Raw genomic sequence first — 14,232 nt, 5'->3', positions numbered from 1 at the left:
GTCACGTCCTCAATACTCCAGGGCCCAGTTTCACTTAAAGATGGAACTGCAAATTTTAAGGAAGGTTCCTTAACTTGAGATGTTTTCCTTCACTTTTGTAATGCTTAACTACGAGGAAAGTTTAGGGATTCCTTAAGAAATGTTCATAAAACTGGGCCCAGGGATTACGTTCACTGGTCATATCCAGCCGCGGATATTTTTGAAGTTGTAAAGTCGAGTGTATCTTCACCTTTTGTTTGTTTGTTTGTTTGTTTGATTAATTAACGACCTATTAACATCTATGGTCGTGTAAGGACGGCCTCCCATGTATGCGGTGTGTTGTGAGTGCCTGACCTCTCTGTGGGATGTAGGAGCAGACGACTTCATTTGTTCTCAGTATATTTGGCAGTTTGTCACCTCTTGCCCTGATGTGACTCAGATCGACAAAAGTAGAGAAAAACTACTCTTTATTGATTAAGAAAATCACATTTTAACGACATTTATAAAGTCACGATAAATTTTTCAAACAAAGTCACACGTTTTTTGCAGCAAATGAGAAATGAAGAGATCTCTAATCAATTGAATCATATTTTGAACAAAATTTTGAATGTCTGTTTTTTAAATCTATAGATATTGATTTTCCTTCGTTGACTTAGATGTTGATGTGTTTTATGGAGCATAGATAATCGGATATATTAAAAAGATTTATTTTCGGAAACTCGCTTCTTATAATGATCATTTTGATAGAAAAATATAACTTTCCTTTGCTATTCTCATCCATCCACTCCTTAATGCTTTCCGTCTTCGTATATTACACAGTAACCTGTCTTACGGGTAGGTGTCGATTGCGATGTGATTACTTTATGAGAAAAAAACCGCCGTTTTCTCTGACACATATGACACTTATAAAACGTGACGAAGAAATCAGTGCTTTTTTGCAAAGGCAGATAAATATAATATGCAAATGCAGAGCCACAGAAAGTTTGTTTGTTTGTTGATTTAATTGACGTCCTTATAATAGTCAGGATCATGTAATGACAGCCTACCATGTATGCGGTGTCTGAACTGTGTGGTGTGTGTTTTGAGAGACTTCGGTATATTCACGTTGGTTATCCTATAATAGAGGTGTACGTTGTACTCTTACCGCTTTATAGCGCTATCCCACTGAAACGTGCAGCCAAAGACACCAAACAAGCGCATCCCATCCGTTCACATTATACCAACAAATGAAAACCAGTCGTCCCACTCCCTTTATGCTGAGCGCTGAGCAGGAGCAGACACCATCACTTTTATAGAATACGGTGTGTCTCGGCCAGGGCACAGAACCGATAGTCTTCCACACACAGACGATCGCTCAAACGAAGGTCAAAAATGAGAGAGTATCAAGGGAGACACTAGGATAAAATCTTAAATTTATTAGCATTTTACGATCATGCTATATAGGGACAGCAGATGCAATTCTAACACCCTACCTGCAGGGAATCAATATTTATCATTTTTCAGACATCTTTCAGGAATCGCTGACGTGTGACTTCTTTGGCTGTTTCAGGCATTATAAAGTGTTGTGAAGTGTGATAGACTAAAGTTTATGGATACGCTCTGGTAGCAAAGGGGTTACGATTTAGTTTTACTAATTTAGCGCCCTATAAACAGCCAGGGTCATGTAAGGACATGTCAGGCTTATTGGAGGAGGAAAGCCGGAGTACCAGGAGAAAAAGCACCGACCAGCGGTCAGTATCTGGCAACTGTCCCACTTGGGATTCAAACTCTCGACCCAGAGGTGGAGGGCATGTGGTAATGTATCTGGGCATCATAACTACTCGGTCACTGCGACCCCCGGGTTACAATTGATTGTTGTATTTATATTGGTGGCCGCAATGTAACTGTCATCCAACCATTACTAAACTTGAAAGTTACTGAGCTTTGTAATTCTAAGTAAAATATATTAAGAAATCATAATAACGATATAAACATATTACAGATGGGTTTTTTTAAGGTTTCAAAATTAATTTTATTTCCCAGCAAATTAGAGGGAAGCCAGGGTTGGGACCCTGGGTTCATCCCTCTTACAACATATAGCCTCTCACAGGAGGTCTCTTTCACTCCTTTTACTCGATCGCTTTCATTTCATCACATTTGATTTGCTCCATTCATTCTCCAAACTCATTCATACAAATACAAATATAGATATATAACTTTAAATTAAGTGAAAGGGTTTATCTTGTATTCATACATGTAATCATTTATATTATTTATGTTATGTCACCTATTTGTTAATTTTGACACCATATATTTTCTAATTCTTGTGATATAAAATTGAGCACAAATGTAGATCTACAAATCTAAAATAGGTGAGAGGGTTTCTGTTTTATTCATACATGTAATCATTTATATATATGCTATATCACATATTCCTTGATTTTGATATCACATTTTTTTAAATTTAGTGACATAGAACTGAGAAAGAAGCAGACAAATCTGTAACATTTGTAGATAGGATCAATTGATATAAAGTATAACTTCTGACATGTATATACATGTAAGTTGCTTACATGTATATGTGCAAGAGATGCTAGGTACAGTAGCAATCATCAATGGGAAACCTCAAAAATAAATATATGTATGGCACACTCACATTACGAACTACATGACTTAAGACGTTACGAAAAAAACCACCACCAAACATTACTTATATATCCATAGCACTCGACATATGTGCAACTAAAACAATTGTTCCATTTCTCATTTTCCTATACCACATATACTTGTTCGCACTGTTGTGCCCTAATACAGACTTAACACATTCATGTATGAATTTTTCACAATAGCAGTAACACATTATTTATCTTCAGCAGCAACATGACCCAAAAAACACCATTGTGTTTCCACAAGAGTCAGTTGAAACTGGTTAATAAAACTTAAGAAGTAAACAGTTCTGCATATGCAATCTAGGGACATTAAATAACTCATATACCTATTCACACATACCATATATACATACATGCATTGTATTTGTGTAACTTAAATAAAAACTAATGAATTAATCCTTATAAGATTTCATACATAAGAAGGTTCATCTAGTTAGCCGTGTGATATATTTACAAACTACAAATTAAAAAACAATATATGGCATAAGCACATTTTCTTAAAGATATTTTTTACAATTTATTGGCTAGGGTAGTATGAGATACTGACCTTCTTGAAGAGCTAATTTTATTATAACCATAATTGGTACATAGATACATATTTGTAGTTCCACATATGTCACATGTATAGGAGACAACAAAACAACCACAAAATAATACAAACATAAACAAAACCTTTCATAACACAAGAACAATATCTAATTGCCCATAACATAAAAAAAACAAATGTTTGCTTTTCAAATATTTTTTATTTAAAAAAAATCATAATAAAAAATTAATAAAATAGTTAAATAGTTAAGGGGAACCATTTAAGGGTAAATTCATAAACAGTGTTATTTTCAGTAGCCATATTTGTTCAAGTTGTTTTATTTTACAAAATTTGGTTGGGTCTTCTAGTCATCTTAAAACTAAGTGTATAAATTTTCTTCCAGTCTAATTCCTCATTTGGGTCTATATAAAGTTTTCCAATCCATTTGTGTTACTTTTCTTTAGGGAAGTGTTTATAACTTCTCCGAAGAGATTTATATACATATTTCAAATCTGCCAATTTTAAAATATTCTGAAATTAGTTTATAATTACATTGTTACCTGTTGCATTTCCTCTTCTCATCCTATCTAATTTATCTTTAGGTATCTTACCCACTAGTGAGAAATACTGCAATACATTTAGCTGATTACATTTTATCTTGATATCATTAAAAGATAGGAATTCTAGGTTGTTACTAAAAATATTTTTCATTGGTTTAATCCCTTCTCTTTCATATAAAATAAATTGTCTAAAGAGTGGCACAGGAACATAATTAAGAAGATCAGTTTCAAGAATAGGGGATAAATCATTACCTTTGTATTCTGCCCATGCTAGTGTAACATCTTTCCAAAACTTATTTGTAATATTCTTTGCTATTTCTTCAAGTTTCCCTTTCCCTAATTAAATTCCAGAAGTTTATTTATTGTAAATACAGATAAATACACCATATTATAAAGTATTTCTGTTTAAGTGGAATTATTAGCAGTGTGGACATTTTTTATCTCGTTTTCATTAAATTTGATATATACATGCAAGAACTTGTTATACAGTATATATAATAAACACTTCTAAGTTTGGAATATTTACCAGTAAAAGGATTATAGAAAGAAAATTCATATAAAGAAAGCAATAAAATCAATACAAATACAGCTATTTAGGCACGAAAATTGGTGTGTAATGTATTACTACCATCTAATAATGCTCATTTTGTACAACTGCAGGATTCTTCATTTTGTTAAGACAATTACACACAATGCAGGGTATAAATACCCCTAGAGCAACAAAATGCATAGAATAAAATAATGAAATAAAAAAAAATAATAATAGTAAAATCAGTTTTGAATTAGTACTACATAGTACTGGACACCAGCCACCGACGTACAGCGACTGATCATCAATGTGGACCCCCAATCCTGAGTGTAGCCAGAAAAGCGTCGAACACACAAGGAGATTGGCCTAGGCTGAAGACGTATATGGATTATCTATCATTATATAGCTATAGAATATCCACTCTTCATCATCTTAATACAAGACTTAATAAATATAATAATATATATGGTTTATATATCATTATAGATATATAACATCCACTCTTTATCTTCTTGATATTATACTTTATATATATAATAATATGTAAGGATTATCTATTATCATATAGCTATGGAAGAATCACTTTTACTATCTTAATTCAAGACTTTATAATATAAGGATTATCTTTATAGCTATATATAACCAATCTTTATTACCGCCATACAGATCTAGACCTAGGTACCTTATAATATTGCACCAAAATAATTCAGAACGATAACGCTAAAAAAATTGATGATGCGTGTATAAATATTTGTATAAACAATCACACTGAGAAAGCTTGTCCATAGGCTTTGCATTCCGTGATCTGATCCGACTGTTCAACGGTAAACATATGTTTTTGTGTTTGCTACGGTTAATTTGTGAAAATTTGTCACTAAATACAAGAACAAATACAAATATAAACAAAATAAACAATATCAAGCAGTCATTTTCTATACAAATTGAATTTAATATTATATGATATAATTAATATTCAATATCGCAATTAAATTATTTCAGAAAATAATAAAAGATAGAATATTTGATATTGACTTAGCATCTGCCGGATTAATGTATTTAGAGTTAAAATAAACCCTGAATGATGAAATATCTTATATGTAAATATATCCTATGATATGCGAGTCCATTTATATAATACTGTCCATTTACTTGATACTTATTTAGTTTATAATTTTGAGGTTTGATCCGCAAAGTATGTTTTATGTCACATGAAGATATTGCACTTTAACTAATGTATGATAGAAATATACGTAATATATCAGACGAATTTACGCTTGGAATGGCTTATTAAAATGACATATATACATATTGATATCAATATACTCCAAATGTTTCAATCAAAATTTGCGTTTGGAATGTGCATTTACATAACATGTAACCACGAAACATCTAGATATCCAACCCAGGAATTAAGGAATTTCTACAAAAACTCATGCAATACCAGGCAAGAAATTAAAAAATGACAAAATTGTTCTTATTATACATAACATAAATATTCAGTTCAATTATAGGCATTTCATACAATAATATATGTATTCTACATTTTTCACATATCTTATTTAATTTATTTTTGAGTGATTTTCATGTTTTTCTACTTACATATGACGATAAAGATACACAGACAAAGCTCAGTTATGTTGGAGAGTTCCGTTATAAAATAACGATCCAGTTGTAAACATATGTCGTTGTCTGACTGTAAACATTGAAGGTCCACAAGCTGGTATGACAGAAATACAACCAGAAGTGTATAAATATAGATAGAGTCATAACCACATCCTTCACCAAACAGTACAGACCACCCTGATTCTCACGACAAACAAACAATCATGGTCACGGGTCATACTCCATAAACTAAAGTGAAACCACGTCCAACACTTTTATCAGGAAGACATTCGGCTTGCGAAGAAGACATAGAATTTTAGAAAGTTATTTTGAACTGCCTCCACAATACACAATTTCTTCGTTTGCATAGAACATTCCATCATAATGAAAGGGTGATTTCATAGTTCCTCTGTTTGTGTTCAATACACTATACGATCACCAGTGTAAACGAAAAAAAAGCCTTTTCTCCCCCTCAATGAACTTGGAAGGTTCCATTTGTTCCGGTTTCGCTGAGGTAGGTCGTCATTTTATAGCGAGTATATGGCTGAGCGGAATGGGTGGTCCGACTTATCAGCGTGTGTGGTCTGTACATCTAACAGGTAGGTCCTCCACCACATCGCTCGTGCCTCCACGTCACAGCGCGAGCTGACCCCGAGGTCATGTTCGGTCAAAGTCAAAATGTTTCTGCAGATTGATTCATAATACTTATGAATATCAGATAAAGTTCTGTCAGGTAATAGAAAGGGGCTGATTGACTCCGCTAATGTTTATCGCAGTTACTATAGCGGTAGTATCGTTTGAAATTTACACAGACAAGATGTCTGAAATTAATGGGAAAAAAAATCAAATCGGTGTCAAAAGTAGATACTTTGTGTACGGGCATAAACATTGAAAATGCCGATGCATAATTTGCATATTGATATCATTATTACATCTCAATTTTATTTCTGAATCGTTAACATTTAAATATGAACATTCCAGACATTGAAGAATTTTGTGTCTAGTTCCAGGACCGCCAGGATAAGTGTTATTAACTACATTTAAAATGTGTTGCAATAATTGTTTCATTTGTTTCTACTGAATCAGTCAATGAATAAATAGTCTATATAATGTGACCATTAATAAAACAATTTCTCATGAAATATAAAATAAATTTGTAAAGTGTACCCAGACAGTATTGAATAATAGGAAACACTTAAAGTGTGTAGTACTTGCAACATGAAAGTGAATAAAATAAATATCACCATATTACATGACATCTTAAAATTTCTCTATCAAAAACAGGAGCAGACCAATAAGTATTTCACTTCAGTTACAATAGCTACTTGCTTTACACCGTTATCACCACAGACAAGTTCGAGCTTCTTATTTTACTTCAAGATGAAAATATCAATAATAATTAATTGCGTCCCAAAAACAATCCGTGGCACTATATACTATGTGAAATAAATTACTAATTGCGCATGCACTAAAATCAAAGCAAATAATTTTATATTATTTTTTTGTGTGTTAATTAGACGCATATATATATACACGATTAAAAACCAATAATTGTTCCAATGTCGGTTATCGTTTATGCTCTGTCGGCAGTAGAACATCTTTAAATTAATACATTTATCGTTTAGTTTACAAAAATATTACGCGTGAGGAAATGTTCGCGATCGAGCAAGCTTTGCGTAATTAGCGAAACTTTTCCTCTTGCTTAAATTTCCACGTTTCACGAATCACATTTGTTTTTGTCAAAATTAACATGACATTTTCAAGAAACAGAAAAAGAAATATGTAAATATACATGTATATCCGGAGCTGCAGGCACATAATAAAGCTAAAACTCCCTCATACCCAAACAATGGTAATACAATAACTTATTTTACAAATGAATATTTTAAGCTCATATTCTATTAATCATATTTCCTAGGTATATGTGATAAAAAAAGTTAAAATGATTTTTGATGTATCCTTCCTGTCGACTGCTGAGAGATACCTTTTCGGAGAAAAATCTTACGTGAATTCTAATTCCAAATTTTCTCTATCTTGATAAATACCGTTAAGTCTAATATACAATTTAATTTTCAATTGTAATTCCGTGAAGTCAAATATATAATTTAATTTTCAATTATTATCTTAGTATAAAGATTTTAAGGTTTAAACAATTATTTACAAATAAAGCTCGGGATAAAACAAAGCACTAGTAGTCAGTCTACCCCTGTGTCCTCTACTCACTCCAAACGTAACCCGGATGTTACTCTCTGATGGCCAAAAATAGATTAATTTATTCCTTAATCTTTGCATCCCGCAATAAGAACGTACAAAGTGTACAAAGTAATACATGTTTGTCTTTCATAGACAAACTCTCGTTCTTATCGAGATTAGGAAATAAATTTTACTGACCTTATATATTTAACTGTAGTCAAGTATAGAATGGAATCACCTGTGGAGTTTATTGTTATTGCCTACATAATAAAGGGGGGTTCGATGTTAAATCCTTGACTTTTAAATCCACACACAGACTACTTTAATATTCACCTATTTGAATGGTAACAGTATACAGTTATCTGGTATGTACGCACGATCTTGACTGAGCATCAGAACTTTAGTTTTACTAATTGAAACTTCGTAAGTTTATGATAAATGCTTGAATGATTTATTCTTGACTTATTTTTTCTGTATTATCTTTTAGATGTTCTTGGTGAATTTGTTGACTTTCTTATTGTATCTGAGATCTCTGTTTGTAGTCGATCCATTTACACCAATTTGTTTAATCATTTATCAGTAAGTTTATTTTAGATTATTTCACTTTTGGGATTTGTCGAATTAATTTTTAAACAAGAATTATGTTTTACATAATGGTTCTTTCATGATTCATCATTATAATCTGATTTTATCATAACTTGGTTTTTATAACTGTTAATATTCGTTTAAAATGGATTTTTCAATATATTCAATATCTAATAGCCAGTCGGGTTCGTTGTTTTATTTAGATAACTGTCTAATCTAACATACCACTACACATGCAATTGATACGTGATTATATTTTATCTGTATTCAAATCAGTTCGATTACCATGTATCAATTACATATATTTCATATCTTTGACTAGGAAAGAGGTCGAAATAACGGATAAGAGGAGCTTTTGTTCTTAAGTTTTGTTATTAATTTCAGTTTATCGGTGCTATGTAATATAGTTCAACAAGTCTACAACGACCATGAAAAAAAGGTAAAATATAGATATGCCTACTAACAGGTAAAATATCGATACACCTTTACCAGCAGATAAAATATCGACGCAATAAAATAAAATTGCAGTAAAATAATTCCACTCATAACAAAAGATAATGGCACAATTGTTTCTGATCAAACAGAAATTCTTAAAGAAACTTACAAAAACTTGTACAAAAAAATAACACACTGAACGATGTTAATCTTAATCAACTTTTAGAATCCTACAATGTACCTAAATTATCAGAGCAAGAATCAATAAATATCGAGGGTCCTCTTACATTAACTGGAATTTCAAATACGCTATTTAAAATAAAAAATATAATAAAAGTCCAGGTTCGGATGGCTTTACTGTTGAATTGAAATGTTTTGGAAACAATTAGGACCATTCATTCTTAGATCTTTAAATTACAGTTTCACTGCATCCGAACTTTCAATAACCCAGTAGCAAGGAATTATTACATGCTTTCGGAAAGGCGATAAGCCACGGAACAAACTAAGTAAATGGAGACCTACATGTATAACCTCTTTTAAATAATATTTATAAATTAGCATCTAGTGCAATAGCCGAGAGATTTAAAAAGGTAATATCTAAATTAATAAGCAACAATCAAACTGGTTTTATTCCTGGTCGATACATAGGTGAAAATACAAGATTGATCTACGATATTATGCAATACACTGAGGAAAATAATATACCTGGCCTCTTGCTTTTAATTGATTTCGAAAAAGCTTTCGATTCTGTTTCATGGAACTTTATAAATAGAACTCTTGATTATTTTAACTTTGGTCCCAACATTATAAAATGGATTAATATTTTTCAAACCAATACAAAATCGGCTGTAAATATAGGTGGCAATTTATCTAATTTCTTTTATATTGAAACGGGATGAAATATAGTAATAACAATTTCAATAATAATTTTAATTTAAAATGGGGGTCAACACGCTTCAACCTATTAGGCATTGAATACGATGTAGATTTCAGTCAAATAATTAAGTTAAATTTTGACAAGAAACTTGTAAAACTCAAATCATTGATTTCAGCCTGGAAAAAAGAATCCTTACACCAATAGGTAAAATAGTTGTTATTAAATCTTTACTTATATCACAGTTTAACCATTTATTTATCTCACTTCCCAATCCAGACGATCGATATATAAATGTTATCAACAATATTTGTTACTACTTTTTTTGTGGAATAGCTCTTAAAGCAACTTGGATACGAAGAATCTATACTAAGGCTGGAAATTGGGACAACATTTTAGAAACTTTGTTAGACAAACATAAATTGGCAAATACAGAAATTGAACCTTTAAAACAAAAAGCTAATAATTGTACTAATATTTTTTGGCGAGATGTTTTAAACGTCTGGTGTAAAACTCTGAATTTAAGTGAAATATATAAAACAAACATTCTTGAAAACCCAATATGGTTTAATAATTACATCAAAATAGATAGAAAAGTAATTTTTAATAATACATGGTATAAAAAGGGAGTTATATTTATTTTATTTATATATATTGCATGGTTATTTTTAGATAACGTCGTCTACTTTAACAAAACGCTTGGTGTTCCTGGCGCTTTGAAACAAACGCTTTGATGACCTGAGTTTGAAGCGTAACCACAAAATGTGACAGACGACGTTGATTGTTTCGGATTCTAACAAAGATGATGATGACTTCCAACTGATGACTACAGTTTAAGCTTTTAAATTTTCAACATAAACACGGTAGGAGAGTAGAAAATAATCGAATAACATTAATTAAGCGTCTGGGGCCATTGAATAGTGAATACGTTGGATGCTTATTTTCTTAAAATTCCACCTAGTACCAACATTTGGCCTAGGCTAATCCTAGTGTAAAGTTATGTATACGATTTTTGTTTTACGGAAAGAAGTACTAAGCATAAGAGAATGTATCTTAAAGTCAATCTGAATCTTTTAATATATGTTTGACGTCGAAGTGGATCATTTAATTGATTGTGACCTTAAGACATCGAGCTACAGGTATATAATGGAGTACATGCATATGTATGCAACTTACAAACACGTATATACCGGGTGCATATAATAAAAGCGTAAAGTGCATAAATTGATACTGTTTTCGTATGTTGTTCTTAAATTAAACATGTTACAAAATCATAAGATTGTAACTGTCATAACAAAGCATAATTGACAATGCGATGTATTAGTTACACACTTTCAAATGTAAAACAAAAAGCTAAAAATATCGATAACTTAACAACATGTAAAATATCGATATAACCACCGACAAGTTAAATATCGACACACCCACCAACAAGTAATATATCGATATACCTAAAGCTACCAGTAGATAAAATATCGACACACACCAGATAGTAAAATATCCTAAAACCAATAAATACGAAATGAAATTTCGATATACACCCAACAGTTAAATATTGATACACCCACCACAGGTAAAATATCGATATAACCCATCGTCAGGTAATTTATCGATACAACTACCAACAAGTAGAATATCGATACACCCACCAACAGCTAAAATATCGATACACCCACCAACAAGTAAAATATCGATACACCCACCAACAGGTAAATTATCGATACACCTACAAAAGGTAAACTATCGATACACCTACCAACATGTAAAATATCGATACACCCACCAACAGGTGAAATATCGATACACCCACCAACAGGTGAAATATCGATACACCCACCAACAAGTAAAATATCGATACACCCACCAACAGGTAAATTATCGATACACCTACCAACAGGTAAAATATCGATACACCTACCAACATGTAAAATATCGATACACCCACCAACAGGTGAAATATCGATACACCCACCAACAGGTGAAATATCGATACACCCACCAACAGGTGAAATATCGATACACCCACCAACAAGTAAAATATCGATACACCCACCAACAGGTAAATTATCGATACACCTACCAACAGGTAAACTATCGATACACCTACCAACAGGAAAAAAATCGATAACCCACCACAGTAAAATATCGGTAAACCAACAAATAGGTAAAATTTCGATACTCTCACGAATAGGATAATATCGGTACACCGACAGGTAAAATATCGATACACCTACCAGCAGGAAAAAAATCGATAATCCACCACAGTAAAATATCGATAAACCAACAAATAGGTAAAATTTTGATACTCTCACGAAAAGGATAATATCGGTACACCGACAGGTAAAATATCGATCCAGCCACTAACAGGGAAAATGTCGATACACCCATCGTCATTCCACCATACAAAATTGACTGCATTTCCTGTTCACATTTTAAACCTTTTATTGGCTTAACGACAAACACACCAAGCAATATACCGTGCCGGTGAAGGTTTTCATTCTTTTCTAATTCTAGTTATAATGGAAACATTTTTGATGATACAATGAAAATGTTATGATTAAGTATTTATGAAATACACAAATCTATTCTTATTCAGAAGACAAGTAATTAATATTTGATTTTCATCATGTGCGTATTTACTTTGTATTAGCCTTATTGTTTTTTACTGTTGTAGGTACCAGACCCCTACGTCACCAATCCAGTCAGTCTGTTTACGATGTGTGGAGAGGAGATAATGAAAAACTAAGATGGCTATCACATACATAGAGAAAATAGAACAATAAATAGCAAAAGAGTAAGAAACAGCAAAACAACAAAAGACAGCCAGGGAACAAGAAACAGCAAGACATCAAGAAACAGGAAAATAACAAGAAACAGCAAAAGAAGAAGTGTAGGAAAAAATAGCTCCAGGAACACGGGCATTCTTCAACGAGTTTCACAGGCTTTATTTTCGGACATCTTTAGAACGAAAAGTCGTTTACGTTAGTTACACTGATATTTATATATAGGCTTTAAGTCTGGTCATCAGCTCATGGCCTATATAAAAAGACGTGGAATGGCAGAATAATCCGGCCTGAGTGGAATATAGTCATATTAGATTTAAATTTGATTAAACAATGGCAAAATACAAGCGAAAGATTGAGTGGTATAGAAAAGTGTGAAACAGAACAAAGAGTTGAACCACGCGCTTCGGAGGTGTAAACCTTCTCTACTATCGACAACACCAGCCATACTGCAGACGTCTTCAGCCTAGGCCAATCTCCTTGTGTGTTCGACGCTTTTCTGGCTACACTCAGGATTGGGGGTACACATTGATGATCAGTCGCTGTACGTCGGTGGCTGGTGTCCAGCTACTGGTGTTCTTCTTCCTCCACAACCAACAATAGAGCGACCTTGGTCATTCCCTGCACTGCTGTCTTAGTACTGCCAGCCTAACCTAATACAAATAGTATGCTTCATACAGACTGCAGAGAATTACATCCATCCACAACTGGGTAGCTCCGTGTCTGCTTCATGCATTCCGTCAGCAGGGATGCATAATTTGCCCTCGTTATGGCATTCGCTGCACCTTTCTTCTCGTGAAACTGTTCAATAATGACGATTTTCTTTTTCCCTGCTGACCAGAAAACCATACCCGGTCTGAGGGTTGGGGGGGAACAAAATCAGGAAAAGTTGAGATCTATAGTCACCTTCCAGTGCCCTGCTTGGCTGATGATTCCAGTCGATCTCTCTGGTCTAGATGATTGTGTTTCATATTCTCTCACAAACCTTATCTGTGTATAACTGGACCGTGTTTACGTGGACTTGCTGCTCCTCCGTTGTTTTTCCGTCTTTCAGCTCCCTTAGTGTTTTTTTATCAACCGCCAGGGTATTTTAACGATGGCCTCCTCCAATGTGTCGTTTTGTATACCACTATGAGGTTTAAATTTGATGGCGATTACGCTGCTGGTGTGCTCTACTCACACGGGGAACTAGGGATTCCTCCCTTCAGTACTAATGTATATATATACAAATGAATACTGTTATGTATGTTGTCTACGGTATCAGCCTCCTTCCTAGAGCATAAAACAAAGACGTTTTAGTTCATAAGGAAACTTTTCTAATGAAACAATCACTTCTCATTATCTTCATAAAATGAGTCAGTTTAAATAGCATTTATTCACACATCGATATATGTACAAACAAAACAGATTTGGGATTGAAGCGTATATAAATTCCTTTTCTAGGTAGGTTTGTGTCGTATCCGTACATTTTGTAGTGTAATATAATTGCCAAGTGCAAAATACAAAGTATGCTTCAGA

The 14,232-nt window shown here is 33.0% G+C and overlaps 1 long non-coding RNA gene across 1 annotated transcript; it reads left to right on the top strand.

The window, feature by feature from the left end:
- The first annotated feature begins 6,110 nt into the window (after positions 1-6,110).
- LOC138329594 (uncharacterized) lies at positions 6,111-14,232 on the top strand. Its single transcript, XR_011209472.1, has 2 exons — positions 6,111-6,443; positions 12,606-14,232. It is a non-coding gene; the product is annotated as an uncharacterized lncRNA (long non-coding RNA).

This window comes from Argopecten irradians, chromosome 8 (genome assembly GCF_041381155.1).
Source record: "Argopecten irradians isolate NY chromosome 8, Ai_NY, whole genome shotgun sequence".
NCBI lineage: Eukaryota > Metazoa > Mollusca > Bivalvia > Pectinida > Pectinidae > Argopecten > Argopecten irradians.
This window is presented reverse-complemented; position numbering and strand designations above follow the sequence as displayed.